The following is a 16,813-nucleotide window of genomic DNA, read 5'->3' on the forward strand; positions in this document are numbered from 1 at the left end:
AACAGCGGATTGACTGGGCCTGGACCCATGAGACATTGTTTCTGATAAAATTCCCAGAAGCCCCTTTCTCTCTAAAGCAGGACAGTCACGTACACAGACATTTGGCCAGGACCTTCTTTCAAGCCATCCTTCCTATCATAAAGGATCCAGAGTACCTTTGATGCAGATCTGCTATCTTTCCCAGGTTCCTGTGTGTTTTAGTGCTTTACGATTTCCTGCCTCTGCTCCTGTGTGCATGGTTTGGTATGTAGGAATGTAGAAGCTTTGTAGGTGATAAGATGAACTTCCTGTAACCCTTGTAACCTGATTCTCCAATGTGAAACCTTTTCGGGATGTTCTATGTGAAATCTGATTGGTCCTTTTTGAATTCTGTGATGTCATCCCTTGGTGAATAAAAAATGACCTGGCACACAAGGAGGGGGCAGACTCCACTCAGGCCCAGCTCTAGGGGTAGTCTCGGTGGTGCGGGGCGCCAGGGCGCAGGGCTGGCAGGAGGGCCCTGTGCAGCAAAGCCGTGTGGAAGCCATGCTGCGTGCTGCGCCCACCCACCAGGGCAGGGGCGCCAGACCAGCTTGAGACGGCCCTGACTCCACTCTACACTCATGCACTCATGACGTGCTCAGAGTCTTGCTGGTCAAAACTCTGGTTGTCTTTGTCTTTCTTTACTTTCCCCATTCTTTCCTTACTCATGAGTAAGCGCAACAAAGGTGGGTACTACTTGCTGGAGAAAAAGTATACAGCTCATTCCAGGGATGGCCAACATGGAGCCCTCCCAATGCTGTTGGACTACTACTCCCAGCATCCTTGACCATTGGCCATGATGGACGAGGTCAAGGATGATGGGAGTTGTAGTCCAAAAACATCTGGAGAACACAATGGCTACCCTGAGTTATTCCACAAACTCTTGCTTTTTTTAAAAAAAAGCCAAACAGTCTTCATTTGAATTGAAAGAGTAACCTGCCTCTCTATTAAACTTAACTACTCATTATCAAAACCTCAACATACCTGCCCTTCTGAGGCTACCGAAGTAAAAGTTCTTCCCCCCAAAAATCTAAATAAAAAAATCCAGTACCATCACTCCTAGCTAGAAGGAAAGGTCATCTTTAAATATTTCTCATTCCTTATTACAGTGACATACAAGATCTAAAATTGCTTTCCTCTCCCCAAAAAATCAAAACAAACATGTCATTTGATCTCAGCCTGATTAAAATTTGCCCTATTGATTAATTCAACTACAACAGCAGTTTTCAAAACTTTCAACCATCTGTGAACACCTTAATTTCTCTGCCAAGCAACCACCTACCACAGAACACCTAGGAATTGCAGAGGGTTCTGGGATGTATTTTAGGGTACACGCTTGATTCACATGGAGTGACCTTCACCAACACCTAGGGGTTTAAGGAGGCATCCATTTCCATCCTGACCCATGTTCACCACATACCACACCGTTTCCATTCTGCTGCAGTTTGCCTTCCAACAGAAGCTATGCTATTTGTCTCGCCATTGTCTCTGCTATTTGTGGCAGAACTTTGTGGAATTAATTACATCATCATTATGTCATTCCACAACCATTCATTTCAATGCAAAGGAAACAATATGCAATCAATTACGTATCGCTTGTGGACTTGAAAATAACAGCAGAGAAGGCCAATCCTATTCGCTGGATTGATTTATGCTCCAGACATGTGACGGATAAGTGAACATCAACAACTTCCTCTCATGAACTGAGAGTCTATGCAAGCCATGAAAGGACTTACTCACAAACCTGTTGACTGCGGCAAGAGTTATCATACCTAGGAAACGGAAAAAGCATGGTGGATATCAAATACAGTGGTACCTTGGGTTACAAATGCTTCAGGTTACAAACGCTTCAGGTTACAGACTCCGCTAACCCAGAAATAGTACCTTGGGTTAAGAACTTTGCTTCAGGATGAGAACAGAAATCGTGCCCCAGCGGCACGGTGGCAGCAGGAGGCCCCATTAGCTAAAGTGGTGCTTCAGGTTAAGAACAGTTTCAGGTTAAGAACGGACCTCCGGAATGAATTAAGTTCTTAACCAGAGGTACCACTGTAGAAGAATGGTACAAAGAAGTGTGGGATACAGCGATTAATGATAAATTAACGTGTGTTCCACAAGAAGGGGAATATGGAAGAGAAATTACTTTGAGGAAATATGGAAAATATTTGTGGAATTCGTATTGTTAAAACAGAAAGGGGTGAAACCATCTCAAGAAGTGTTACATTTTTGGAATGTTGGATAATTATGATAAACTAGTGTATTTCAGTCCGTTCAATAAATGAGAGAGAGAGAGAGAGAGAGAGAGAGAGAGAGAGAGAGAGAGAGAGAGAGAGAGAGAGAAGCGAGCGGGGCTTCTCCGGGATGCGCTGCCTGCTTGAGCGAAGGGGGAAAGAATCAGCCGTGAGAGAAGCGAAGGGAGAAAGTGACCGCCTGAGGTGGTTTGCTGTGGCGGCGGGCGGGCGGTTTGTGTGTGTGTGCGCGCGAGAGAAAGAGAAAGAGAGAGAGAAGCACACGGGTCTATCTCGCAGCCTCCTCCTCCTCGCGCTGCTGCTTAGAAGCGAGTGGTTGGCGGCCGCAGGTAGGTAAACGGTAGGCAGAGGGGTTGGGGGGAGAGCGCACGCGTGTGCGTTCCAAGTCTCTGGTCCAATCCCTGTGTCCGTGGGGCACATGCGCAGTAGCGCGGAAACAGGACACAGGGAATCTGGACGCAGAGACACAGGGACTTTATTATATAGGATAATTGTCTTGGTGGGGTGGGGTGCACATTTCTATTTGTATTATTATTATTATTATTATTATTATTATTATTATTATTACTTTAAGGAAAAAATGGAAATGTTTTTTTAAAAAAATGAACTGAGAGTCCAGCTCAAGTACCTAACTGCAGTTGTAAATTTCATAGAGCTGATTTGTTTGTTTGTTTTTTAAAAAAGGAAAATAAACCAATAAGTAAAGCTTTGCAGGAACAGAAGCAAACACTGGGGCAATTCAGAGAAGTTATTCAAGGAGCAATTCAGAGCAGTTTGTTCTTTAAAGAAGGGAGGAAGAGCGCTCCTGTGCTCAAATCTTGTTTATGGGTTTCCCACAGGTCAGAGAACAGGACATAGCGGTGACTACCATGAGGGGAACCTGCACTTCTGAATTTGCCACTACACTACTGCTCACCAACCTCTCCCTGGAGACCCAGTGTGGTGTAGTGGTTAAGAGCGGTAGACTCGTAATCTGGTGAACTGGGTTCGCGTCTCCGCTCCTCCACATGCAGCTGCTGGGTGACCAAAGAAGTCACACTTCTCTGAAGTCTCTCAGCCCCACTCACCTCACAGAGTGTTTGTTGTGGGGGAGGAAGGGAAAGGAGATTGTTAGCCGCTTTGAGACTCCTTTGGGTAGTGATAAAGCGGGATTTCAAATCCAAACTCTTCTTCCTCTTCTTCATCCAGGCGTGCAAGAAGCATGATCAGAATCAAAGGAAGCATCCTATCTAGGCCAAACAACAACAACCCTCCAGGAGGGAGCAGAGTGGTGCTGTTGAGGGGTGGGGCTTGGGGAGAGTCCCAAGGGCCAGAGAGAAGGGCCTGGAGGGCCACATCCCCTTACCCCAGAAAGAAAAATGCTTTTTAGGAAACTAGGCAAGATGATGGAAGAAAGTTTGGTGTTTCGGCTATCCGTTTCTTTTTCTTTCTTTTCTTTTTTTAGAGGAAAGTCTGCCTCGTCTCATCGCTTGAAATATGCCTGCTGTTTTGATTCTCCTCTCTGGGAAATTGGATTTATCGTTCCAGTGGCATAATCCCATTGTGTCCAATCCTGCTTCCCTTTAATTTATGGCTGGAGATTGGTATTATTTGATGGATTGCAGGAGTTCCAAGAGGGGGCTAAATTGCTCTCAGAGGAGCAGATTTGAGGCGGTACAGATGGAGGAATATGACTCGGAGCAGGAGCAGCAGCAGCAGTGACTGGTCCAGGCAAATCACCTGAATTAAAGCTTCTTCCCTGGAGGAAGTCAGGGACCCATAATTCCCTTGGCACTGCACGCCTAGAAAACATCCTTGCAAGATAATCTGCGGCGAGCTACACCTATCACGAATCCTGATGTGTGTTAGGGCTGGGCGATAAATCGTCCAAAAACAGGTTTCAAGTCCATATCAAGATATTGGGTTCATAATTTTTGACATGGCAATGTACTGTGAATCATGGTGTGTGTGCGTGTGTGTGTGCACGCGCGCTACACAAAAATCACAATGTGGGCAAAAACTATGCAGCCAGCCAATGCCTCTACGTAGCTCCTTTCTTATATCAGACATCCTGATAAATCAGTCTATCGTGATGTTTTGCTGGTGACATGTCACGAAGTTGAAAACCAGATATCGCCCAGCCCTACAGGCAATTCTGGGTTCAACTCAGAATTGAGCAGTTTCCGATGCCCCTGTCTTTGTCAGTGCGGCTATCCAAGATTCTGACCTCGCAATGTTAAGCGCAATGATCTTAAAAGGTCACGGCAGATTCCTCTGGAAGGCTTTCATTTTCTCAGCAGCAGCAAGGGAGTTTTCAGGGCTAATTAATTCAAGGGCCAGTTTAAATTGATAGCAACTTTCCCCAAAAAATAAAATTGTGCACAGACAGAGCAATGAATTCCAACAAGCGGCAAGATGCCCAGGCAAGCCTATTTCTGGTAGACCAGAACTTCTCATCAAAAAGCCGCTGTTTAAATGGCAGTTGAGGATTTCGCAAACAGCTGCCACTGTGTTGACAGAGGGAAAAGAAATCACTTGGATCCACGAGAGCGCAATCAGTTTTGCAATAACCACGAATGGGAGGAGTCCAATCCGGCTGAGAAGGGAACATAAGGAGAGCCTTAGCAGGATCAGACCAAGAGTCCATGTAGCCCAGTATCCCATGTCCAACAGTGGTCAGCCACATTCAGGGTATGAAGGCAGGTCCCCTATGCCCCACACCCACCCTACAAATAATTTCCAGAAACCTATCTCTGATGCAGATGCATCACTCAGGGCAGCTTGCAAAACTCTGCGGAAAAACCCACAAGGATACCTAAAAGAACATTGCAAGATGCAAACAGAGACAAGGAGGTGGATAAAAACACCATCAATGAACAGAAACCTTATCTGCCCATTTAGGCAAACATAAGGATGTCGTCACCTGGCAAAGATTGACATGGGAGGAGTTAACCAAATCACATGGATCAAAGAGCTCCATTATGACAGAACTCTTCTTTAGAGCACATAGGGTGCCTTCAGGCATGGGGAATATGGTGTTGGTTTTCCTGGTTGGAATGTTAGCATTTTCCAACGTTCCTTTCATGCTGTGGTACCTGTTGCATTACGGAATCGTGGCTATTTTGCTCTAAACTTCATTCACTCCATTGGGCCTGGTGTGGCACAACAACGGACATCCTCGGACAATGTAGCTGCTCCCCCCAACACTTTCCACTTCTGTAATAATAATAATAATAATAATAATAATAATAATAATAATAATTTATTATTATTTATACCCCGCCCATCTGGCCGGGTTCCCCCAGCCACTCTGGGCGGCTTCCAACAAAACAACAAAATACAAAATCCATCAAACATTAAAAGCTTCCCTAAACAGGGCTGCCTTGAGATGCCTTCTAAAGGTCTGGTAATTGTTGTTCTCTTTGACCTCTAGTGGGAGGGCATTCCACAGGGTGGGTGCCACTACCGAGAAGGCCCTCTGCCTGGTTCCCTGTAACTTAGCTTCTTGTAGCGAGGGAACCGCCAGAAGGCCCTCGGCGCTGGACCTCAGTGTCCGGGCAGAACGATGGGGGAGGAGACGCTCCTTCAGGTATACTGGACCATGGCCGTTTCCGCCATGAAAACAGCAGAAAATAACTGGATGCCGGTAGTCTGCCCCAAATTCTGCCACTTTGCATGCACAATTTTCCAGATCAAGGAGGCTGCAAATGGATTTCTTCCGGAATCAAATAAAACATGGAAATGAGCACCGAACAGGTGCTATGTTCCACTCATTTTCCAAGAGTGCCTTTCACGGTGTGCGAAAGCTCAGATATAATACATAAATTAACAGTGAGGGAAATGTCGAGGAAACGGAATGAAGTGCAATGTGAATGCAGTCATTGTTGTGCCTAAGTGAAGACTGCAAAGAGAACTTACTTTGCTACCTCCATTGCACCCTCAAACAGTTATTTTGAGTGGTCTGGGGGTTGTTGACACATGATCCAGAGAACGGCACTTCGAAGACCCCATAAACCTTCTGTGACAAACTGGAGATGGCTGGCAAAGCATCTGTTTCTCATGCAGAAGATCCCGCCTTCAATCCTCAACATCTCCCAGCTTGGGCTAGGAAAGACACCCATGGAGAGCCGTGGTTCAGAGGTACAGCATCTGCTTTGTATCCTGAAGGTCCCCGAGTTCAATCCCCAGCATCTCCACATGGGGCTAAGAGATGCATGTCAAGACCCTGTCACCTCAAGGTTCACAGGTAGTTAAGCACCAGACAAGACGGCATCACATAGTTTATGAGGTCAAATAGGTCACAACTTTTTATTGGTTACAGATGTGAACAGTTGGACATAGGCATTGGGTGAAGCCACATTATTTCACTCCAGCCCACCTGCTGAGAGTGCATCTAAGGGTAAAACAAACTGGGGGGGGGGGCTATAACCTAAATGGGGTAGCCCCTGAAGGGTCCCCATTGGCAGAGTGCTATGGCCCTAGCCCCAGCCTGGGCGTCAAACAGAAACAACTTTTCCCAGATTCCTTTAACAGGATACCCTTGTGGGAATGTACAGGGAGGCAGGAGAGGATATATTGTTTATTAATATCCTTCCTAACTTGTGCCAGCAAGTTCCTTTACTTAGCAGAATTTCACATTCCCCTTTTAAATGCACAGCGGATACCTGGTTGCAGGCTTGTGTAAACCTCTCACTATCATACAATTCAGTATTGAACTGTATGTTCCTGGTAAATTCCCTTTTATCCCTCTTAAAAGAATAAACAGGCCACAATCTTGTGTAAAGTATATAAAATAAGTTTACTCACACATTCAGTTCACAGTTGGATTCCTGAAGGCAGACTTAGTCACAAAGTACAGTGGTACCTCGGTTTAGGTACACAATTGGTTCCGGAAGTCTGTACTTAACCTGAAGCGTACTTAACCTGAAGCGAACTTTCCCATTGAAAGTAATGGAAAGTGGATTAATCCGTTCCAGACGGTCCGTGGAGTATTTAAACTGAAGCGTACTTAACCTGAAGCGAACTTTCCCATTGAAAGTAATGGAAAGTGGATTAATCCATTCCAGACGGATCCGCGGAGTACTTAAACTGAAAGTACTCAAACCGGAGCGTACTTAAACCGAGGTATGACTGTATATGGGGATAATCCCAGTGCCCTCTGTTGGCTGGAAGCCAACAGAGCATCTCTTGCTAAAAAGCTACTCCAACGATGAAGGACATCAAAGAGAGGAAAGAGGGAGTGTGCAGGGTGCCTTGTGCTTTTGTTACCTGGACAGATAAGGTCACACTCACCTCTAGTCACATGCAAAGGAAGTATGTCCCAGCCAGGAAGAAACAGGAAGTTTGCGACTGGCAGGACCAAACATTCCCCCTGCATGTCCACTCTAGGAAAACAAAGAATGTGATACTTGACTGCTACTTATGTATCACATCCCACAACTCTTACCCAAGGAGGGGCAGGCAGAGGCTACAACACCCCCCTCCAGCCAAGACCAAGGCTTACCCAATGCCTAACCTCACAAAGTTGAGGCGATTGCTATGAGGTCGGCAGAAACCAAATGGCAAGTGCCAATTTGCCACGTGGAAAAATTCCTGCCTGTTGGCCCCAAATACGGTGGCCAACGAGGCCCATAGCAAGGGCAGCATAAGCAAAATCAGTATAAAGGGAGGGACATCAGAGAAAAAGAGATGGCTGAGAAGGAGAGCCGAGGAGGGCCACAATTTATTCCTGCAGAGAGCGGGCCCAAGTGGCACACCCATTGGCCAGTTGAGCCCTCCCCCAGGAAACACCTGCGCTTTGCCAGCATTGGCCCATTTGCTGGCAGACGGCCCCTTGCCCTGAGCCAATCAGATGCCGGATCACCAATGTGGCTGGGGACTGGACACAACACCACCCTCCTCGGAAGGTGAACGGACATGCGCCTTTCTGAAATCCCAGAGAACTGCTGCTGTTCAACGTAGACTACACTATTCCTTCCCTTCACAAGGTAGCCCCAAGTAGAGCTCAGAGCAGGACTCCAATCTAGAGATAACTAAGGTAGACTGCATCTGACCATGGAGGTTTAGCCTGACCTATGAAACCCCAATCTGCAGAGGTACACTGTCTCAAGGTGTCAGGTGTTGGGGGGGCGAAACAAAAGGAAAACCTCTCCGACCTATTAACACCTGCCTACTTGGGTGGATCAGGAAAGGCATCACAATGAGACTTTTCTGCAGGGTTTGGGAGGGAGAGGAGCGGGAAGGTAAACAGCGTTTCCGTGTGCTGCTCTAGTCATGCTGGCCACATGACCCAGAAAAACTGTCTGCAGACAAACGTCAGCTCCCTCAGCCTGTAAAGCGAGATGAGCACTGCAACCCCAGAGTTGTTTGCAACTTGACTTAACTGTCAGGGGTCCTTTACCTTTACCCTTTTAAGAAGCAGGGAATGTTGGTCCACGAGGGCAAAGAGGGCTTTGCCCCCCCCCCCAACCTCAGTCTGCCCTCAGCCAGCCTCCACCCAGCTGCCTTTTTATTTACAGCCAGTCCAGGGGGAGGCGGCACTGGTTGCATACCCTCCAACCTTCCTCAGATCAAAATAGGGATATACCTTACTCTTCACCAATTGACCCTCCTTGACCCATTTTGTCCACCCCTCGCCCACAGAGCATTTCCTATCAGAAGAAGGGCGAATGCCACTTCAGCGTCCACACCCTCCACCGTCCTGAGAAAACCCCTTAAAATTGTTAGCAGCATTGGAATAACACTTGTAGTTTAATGGTGGATTTTGGATATAATGGAGATGTAAAAGATGTGGATTAGTATAAAAAGATGCAGGATGAAATGACAAACAGCAGGACCCACAAAGGGGAGGAGGGGAGTCCAGGAGAATCTTTGGAATCTTGTTTTCATGTTGTACATTGGATATGTGATTGTAAAATTGTAATCTCAAAAACCAAATAAGTAAATAAATAAGAGAGAGGCCCCTTAACCTTGATTTGGTAGATATACAAAAAGAAAAACACCAATAAATGTTTTTTCAGAAAGGGGAAAGATTAGACCCGGACACACAAAACAGGTACCCCGTTTCTCCGAAAATAAGACGTAGCCATAAAATAAGCCATAGCAGGATTTTTAAGCATTCAAAGAATAAAAGCCATACCCAAAAAATAAGCCATACTGATAGACAGTTTAACCTTAAACTGTACCATACTTAATAAAAAAAAATAAGACATCCCCTGAAAATAAGCCATAGTGGGGTTTTTTGAGGAAAAATAAATATAAGATGGTGTCTTATTTTTGGAGAAACACAGTATTATCTATCTATCTATCTATCATCTATCTATCTATCTATCTATCATCTATCTATCTATCTATCTATCTATCTATCTATCTATCTATCCATCTATCCTCTTTGCACTCCACTCCCCATGGCAGGCCTGCCGTCTGCCTGCCCCCTCAGAGCCAGTGCATCACACGGGGCTGGGCCTTGGTGGTCGCAGCCTCTTCCTCTTCCAGGGATGCTCTTTCACGCCTGCAGCTGCCACCATCCCCATCGCTCCAGACAAGCACTGTCTCCTCCTCTTCCCTGAGCTTAGCAGCAGTGGCACTGGCAGGGGAAATGGGGGCATTCCAAGATCAAATCAGAAGCCGGGATGGCTTTCAGAATTCCGGGGCTGTTCCTAGAAAACCGGGACACTTGGAGGGTATGGGCTGCTGCCAGCTTCTTCCTCTTCCCCACTCTCAGAATTGCCCTTGTAGAACTCAGCAGGATGGAAGATGTGGACAAAACTTGAATTGGTTGGCTCTGCTCCTCACTGGCTTTGGCGCCACCTACTGTTGGCCTCCCCGACTTCTGTCCCACCAATTGCCAGCATATGCTGACTCAGCTCACGGTCCTTGAACGCTAAAATCCATCCATGGCTTACCCTCCAGGCTTCCTTCGATTTTGCAACCGAAAACATGTAGGGCAGATGGGAGTGCTGGCTGTTGGTAAACCATTGGGAGTCAGAAATTGATGGCAAACCACACAGAAATCTTATGGGAAGATCCTGAGCGACCTTTCAGCCAGCTACTTTATTGGGAGTTTTGGGTGCGGTAAGAACATTAAGAGGCTGCTCGGTGAGGCCATCATCCATCTAAATCCAGCTTCCTGTTCTCACAGTGGCCAACCAGATACCTGTAAGAGACTATCACTGTTGGTGGCCATTGGTAGCCTCCTCCTCCATGAATTTGACTAATGCTCTTCTAAACCCATCCAAGTTGGTGGCCTGCAGGAGTGAGTTCCATAGTTGATAACATTCTTTTTTTTAAAAAAAATAGACCCTGCTCATCTGGCTGGGTTGCCCCAACCACTCTGGGGGGCTTCCAAGACAGAGAAAAACATAACCAAACATCAAACATTAAAAACTTCCCGATACAGGGCTGCTTTTAGGCGTCTTCTAAAAGTTGTGCAGTTATTCTTTTTCTTATAAAGCATTTTATTGAATTTTCCATTTAAAACAATAAACAAAACAAACAAACATTCAAAAACAAATAACACACACAACTATCTTTTTAACAATTCTCCCCAAATTTCTCCTTTTCAATGCTCTGCCGAGCATGACTTCCCTCCCTCCCCTCATTTGGTTTTCTATTCAGCTCTTATCTCGCAGTTCCTTTATTCCATCCATTTAAAATCAATTCGAAGGATTTATTTCATTCCTGCAAGTGTCTTTAAACTTCTACAGTTCTTTTCCATATAGTCCACAAATTTACTCCAGTCTTTTTGGAACCTTGTTTCCCCCTGGTTCCGGATCCTGCTAGTCAGTCTCGCTAGTTCCACATAGTCTATCATTTTCGCCTGCCACTCTTCAATCGTCGGTAAATCCTGAGTTTTCCATTTTGGGGCTAATAAAGTCCTAGCCGTGGTTGTCGCATACAAAAAGTTGTGCAGTTATAATTCATTTCCTTGACATCTGATGGGAGGGCGTTCCACAGGGAGGGTGCCACTACTGAGAAGGCCCTCCTCTGCCTGGTTCCCCTGCGACTTCACTTCTAGCTGTGAAGGAACCACCAGAAGGCCCTCAGAGCTGGACACAGAACCTTCTACACTGACCAGATTTTCAGACAGGGGATGTTCCCAGCCATCCCTGGAGTTGCCTGATATCTTATTCAACGCCATCCAAGTTGAGAGCCACCACTGCCTCCTGTGGGAGCGAGTTCCACAGTTCAACTGCCATGAAGAAGTCCTTCCTTTTGCCTGCCCTGAATCTCAGCGGACCTTATTTTGGCACAGAGGGGCCAACTCCGAGGCTCTCTGAAGTTCCCCAGGCTCGCGGGAACGAAACAGTGGGTGTTGTGTGTGTTTAAAGAGGATAATGATGATAATAGCTGGCAATTAAACATGCCATGAATAGCACATTTCATGGCAAGCTAAGCTCTGCAATGCAGCGGGGAGAGAGGGAGGAGAAGGAACTTTGGAAAGGCAACAGAGCCCTCTTCCTCCACCGGCAGACGCAAGCCGCTCCAGACAGTGTTTGCTGACAGCCTGTCAGTCACAAGCAAACGCGCCTTGAGAGCTGCATCCAATGGGGAAGATTAGAGGGGAGGCTGGGGGGGTGAGGGGGGGTTGTTGATGTTGACACATGAAATAAAAGCAGGAATGAAACTGGAGCAGGCAGAGCGCCTCCGGCCCCTTCCTCAGGGTGGGGTGGGAGAGGGAGAGAAAGAGTGAGTGAGAGAGGCAGAAGAACCGCAGCTAAGAATAACCACCCCTCCCTGATGAAGTGTCAAAAGTCAGGGAGATTCGAGATGGTGCCTGTTTGGTGCCATCTGCTTTCAGCGCGTGGCACGTTGAACCGGAGCACAGGGGGATGAAGGGTGCCAGGCTGGCTCCAAAACGAAGAGTGATGGGCATGGCTCACAGCCCTTCTCCAGCACGGGTCCTCATTTCGCCCTTGGGGCAGCGGGCACATTCGCTGCCACCCGCACCCCGCCACCCCAAGTGGCAATGACCGCTCCGCAGAGAGCAAGCAGGACCGTCACAGCTGAGCTACAAGGCGGGGCAGGAACAGGAATGGGCAGGGGAGGAAGTTAGGAGGAGGATAATGGTCCTGGCAGATGTGGGGGGACCTTTGGCCCTCCAGATGTTGCCAAACTACAACTCCCGCCACCCCTGGCCATGTTTTCTGTGGCTGATGGGAAGAACTGTAGTTCAGTGAAACAGTGAAGGTGTGGGGAGGAAGGGAACCCTAAAGAAACCGATCACATTTAGCAGGTGTATGGAATCTGCGGTGGATTTCGACACCCTATACAGGACCCACCCTGTTCTCATGGCTGCAGTTGAGATTTACAATTATAGCACAGTATACAAATTTAATAAATAAAAATAATTAAACTGATTTTTATTATTTTTGTTAAATAAAAAACTGAACTAGAATCTTACGATGAAGGGCGGATAATAAATCATTATATTAATAAATAACAACAACACTTTTAAAAAATGGGGACGATGGCTCATTGGAGGAATAGCAGAATCGTAGAGTTGGATGGGACCGCAAGGGTCATTTAGTCCAACTGCCTACAATGCAGCAATCTTTTGCCCATTATGGGACTCGAACCCACAACCCGGATATAAAGTCTCATGCCAATTTATTTATTTATTTATTTATTATGAAGAGTGTGTGTGGCTGGGGAGAAGGTGCAGCTCTGGGGAGTGTCACAAGGGCCAGGTAGTAAGGCTTAGAGGGCCACATTCAGCCCCAGTCCCGAGGTGTCTGACTCCTGGCCTGCTACTGTCCTCCACCAACAAACTGGGACCCAAGATGCTGGGTGGCCTGCAAATAACTATACAGTGGTACCTCGGTTTAAGTACACAATTGGTTCCGGAAGCCTGTACTTAACCTGAAGCGTACTTAACCTGAAGCGAACTTTCCCATTGAAAGTAATGGAAAGTGGATTAATCCGTTCCAGACGGGTCCGTGGAGTACTTAAACTGAAAGTACTCAAACCGAGGCGTACTTAAACCGAGGTATGACTGTACAGTGGAACCTTGGTTCTCAAATGGCTTAGTTAGTTGACGAAGAAATCGGCTTCTGAATGCCAAAGACCCGGAAGTAAGTGGTATTTTTGGAAGCCGGACATCCAATGTGGCTGTCGGCTATTGTTTCCAGGGCACCTGTGCCAACCGGAAGCCGCGCCTGATTTTTTAACGTTTTGGGAGTCGAACAGACTTCCGGAACGGATTAACTTCAAGAACCCAGATTCCATGGTACATGATAGAGTAGCTAACCCAGCCAAGCCAGACTCCTACACGAGCCGCACCGTAATAGCATCCCCAGCAAGATCAGAGGACGAGGGAAGGACGGGGGGAGACTCTTCTGGGGATACTGACACAGTTACCAAAGAGGACCAGATGGGCATGGCTGCCTGGCAAGCTCCTTCCTCGGCCACAAGCAGGTCCAATGACAAGGGGACAGCAAGCCTCAAGCACCTTGGCACAGCGCAGGCAGCAATCTGGTGGTCTGCAATGCATAACAGGAGTGCCAAGTGGCCGTCAGCAATGCTCAGGCTCCATGGATATTCAATGATGCTGGGTGATGGATGGGTTTTAAAGCTGCCCGTCATGTTAGCAGTGGGCTTCAGAGTCCCCCACCGTATGGTATTCAAAAGTACAGGTGCAAACGTTGAAGCTCCGCACTTCAAGAAAGAGAGGACCGCTCTGGTTGCAAAGAGACAGACACTCAAGCCTTAAAACAGGCATCCCCAAACTTTGGCCCCCCAGGTGTTTTGGACTACAATTCCCATCATCCCTGACCACTGGTCCTGTTAGCTAGGGATCATGGGAGTTGTAGGCCAAAACATCTGGAGGGCCGCAGTTTGGGGATGCCTGCCTTAAAACAATAAATTCCCCAATGGTCTGGAGATCTTCCTGCCCTTTCTATGTTGGAATGTATATCTTATCACCATCAAACGCATGTGGATATCGATTTGGGCATATAGACTGCTTCCCTCTCTCTCTCTATAATAAAAATGCAAGTATGTCACGGCACAGCCCCCATGTGCCCCATCGCAATCCTGGATTTCCAAGGGGTCAGGGCAAAAGCGAAGGCAAGTTGCACAATAGCAGTGGCTATGGGAGCAAAAAGGGAGGGGGGAAGTGCTGGCTCAAAACCATGGCAGAAGTTTGAGCAAAGCAGTTCTGGAGGGTCACTGAGAGGGGAAAGGTAGAGATTTTAAACAGGGCCAGAGTAGAGCAAGCAGGGGGTGACACTGAGAGGGGAAACAAGGTTTTAGTACAGCAAGAAGGGAGTTTGAAAATGCTGTGTGGTTTTAGCTTCCGGGTGCTGGCTTACCCACTTCTGCTATTTCTCCTTGTTAAAACTGTTCTGTGTTTTTAAAGAAAAACCTCTCAGTGTCTTTCCATCACTACTTCAATCAAAAGTCTGCTGTTGTTTTCTCCTCCATCCCAAGCAAGTCAGGGGCAGGGCAGGACTTTGGAGCAGATGTTCAGGAGTCCACTCTGCAGAATGAGCAGCAGGGCTCCCCTGAAATGCAGCAGAGTGGGCTAAATTTGCTTAAGTGATACATACTGTCAGGGGGTCTCTCTACAGAGAGCCCCCGCCAATCATCTCCACCAGCCCCTCACCCAGCGTCAGCACAAGCAACGAGTCAGGAGAAAGGAATGAGGAAGTTAGTGGAGAGGAGAGAGGGCTATCTCATGTACCAGAGCCCCAGGACCGCTCTGAGAGAGGGATGGGGGAAGAGGAGCACGGAGGGCTTTCGGACACAGGGCAGCCAGGAAGGTGGGTCTTCCCTCCAACGCGCGAATTGAGGCACGAGCCCACCCGTAGGCCCAAGGGGCGGCACTTTGGGGTGCCCAGGCTTTTTTGCTGGGCGAAAACCCGCAGGAAGCCGTTGCAGGGTTATGACACGGACTGAGCACTCATGTTTGCTGATGTTCTTGCACTGTAAATAGTATGCACAATAAAACTCTGAAAGACAAGACGTAGTGGAGCGTCTTTACTCAAGAGTAGACGCAACCATCTCTGACACATACCATTGTCTAAAGAGCACCTCCCCATATCCCGTAAGACCATTAAGTCCAGTGTTTAGAACTACCTAACGCCACTACTGGGCAGAGTTGCTAGCTAAATGAGAATTCAGTCCTACCTTCAAGGGTTCTTGTGAAGACTTAGATCACACACATGAAGCATACTTTAAAAAAGGAGCAGGATAAATGCTTAGCATTATGTTTCAGCTTCTGTTTTCCCCCCACCCCAGCTCTTTGCCTTCTTTGCAGGAAGATATTTGCAGGCATGTCCAAAGAAGATCAGAGCCTCGTGTCATATTTCCCCATCAAAATGCTGCAACTGATCCATCATCAATTCTCTCTCCCTGCCACTGCCCCATCCCATCTCACCTTGAAACTCAAGCATTGGATTTTCAATCAAGTCAGAGTTTAAAAGCAACCCCAAAACTCACTGAAATGTAGCAACCAGCACAAATTCCAGTTTGCAGTGTGTGTTTCGACTGCTTCAGCATAGAAAAGCCCACCAAAGTCACAATGTGGGACTTACACCTGTCTATCCTGGGGTCTTCCAGCAACACAAATCAAAACTCTATGACAGAGATGGGGGAACCTGCGTGCCCTTCTGGGCCACATGCCAGCGGTGGGCAGGGCCAAAGGCAAAAGTGGGTGGAGCAACACATGCAAATTTGTATACTAGGTTAGGTATCTACACACACTCACAAACCCCTCTCTACCCTCCCCCCCAACAAGCATGGCGTGTTATCCGAATGCCACGCCGCCTTCCAGACAACAAAAACATTCAAGAAAGGTGTGAAGCAGAAGAGGTGTGGCCAGGGATGATGTCTGAGAGCCAGGCAGAGAGGCCTGCAGGCCAGAGGTTTTCCACTCCTATACAGTGGTACCTCAGCTTACAGACGCTTCAGGTTACAGACGCTTCAGGTTGCAGACTCCGCTAACCCAGAAATAGTACCTCGGGTTAAGAACTTTGCTTCAGGATAAGAACAGAAATCGTGTGGCAGCGGTAAGACGGCACCAGGAAGTCCCATTAGCTAAAGTGGTACCTCGGGTTTCAGGTTAAGAACGGACCTCCAGAACGAATTAAGTTCTTAACCGAAGGTACCACTGTAGTAGGAATAATTCACAGCAGACAGCAATGCAAGAACTCCAGCGGAAAAGAGCCCTAAAGTTAAGAGATGTCTCTCTCTCTCTCCTACCTACCAAAATCACGTCCCGTAGCCTTCTCTTCCTGGGGACAAGGATTCTCCGCTCAGATCCCAAAGCCAACAAACTGAAAAGACTCAGAGGAGTGAAACTCCAGGAGCTTTGGAAGTTTTGCTGTGAGACGTTGCCATGCTGGCCAAGATCTCCGGGGAAGGCTGGGTGCCAGGCAGGGGTGGGAATGGATACAGGTGCTCGCCTCTCCGCTATCAACACTTTCCCCTGCGATAATCCCAAGCCGGTTCTGTTCACCTGGCTTCCGGCAGGGAGAATTGCAAGGACAAACTCTGATGACACAAACTGAAGGCACCTGTTCAAGATACTAAAAAGCCTTCTACCCAGAGGCCTGATCGTCAGATTC

At 47.4% G+C, this 16,813-nt stretch overlaps 1 protein-coding gene across 1 annotated transcript in view; it reads right to left on the reverse strand.

The window, feature by feature from the left end:
• NOS1 (nitric oxide synthase 1) overlaps positions 1 to 16,471 on the reverse strand; it is a 169,029-nt gene extending 152,558 nt beyond the window's left edge. The window contains exon 1 of the mRNA XM_035098441.2: positions 16,453 to 16,471. The gene's annotated coding sequence lies outside the window, so the exon portion shown is untranslated. The remainder of the gene's footprint in view (positions 1 to 16,452) is intronic.
• Between the last annotated feature and the right edge of the window lie 342 nt (positions 16,472 to 16,813).

This window comes from Zootoca vivipara, chromosome 17, assembly GCF_963506605.1.
Source record: "Zootoca vivipara chromosome 17, rZooViv1.1, whole genome shotgun sequence".
NCBI classification, from domain to species: domain Eukaryota; kingdom Metazoa; phylum Chordata; class Lepidosauria; order Squamata; family Lacertidae; genus Zootoca; species Zootoca vivipara.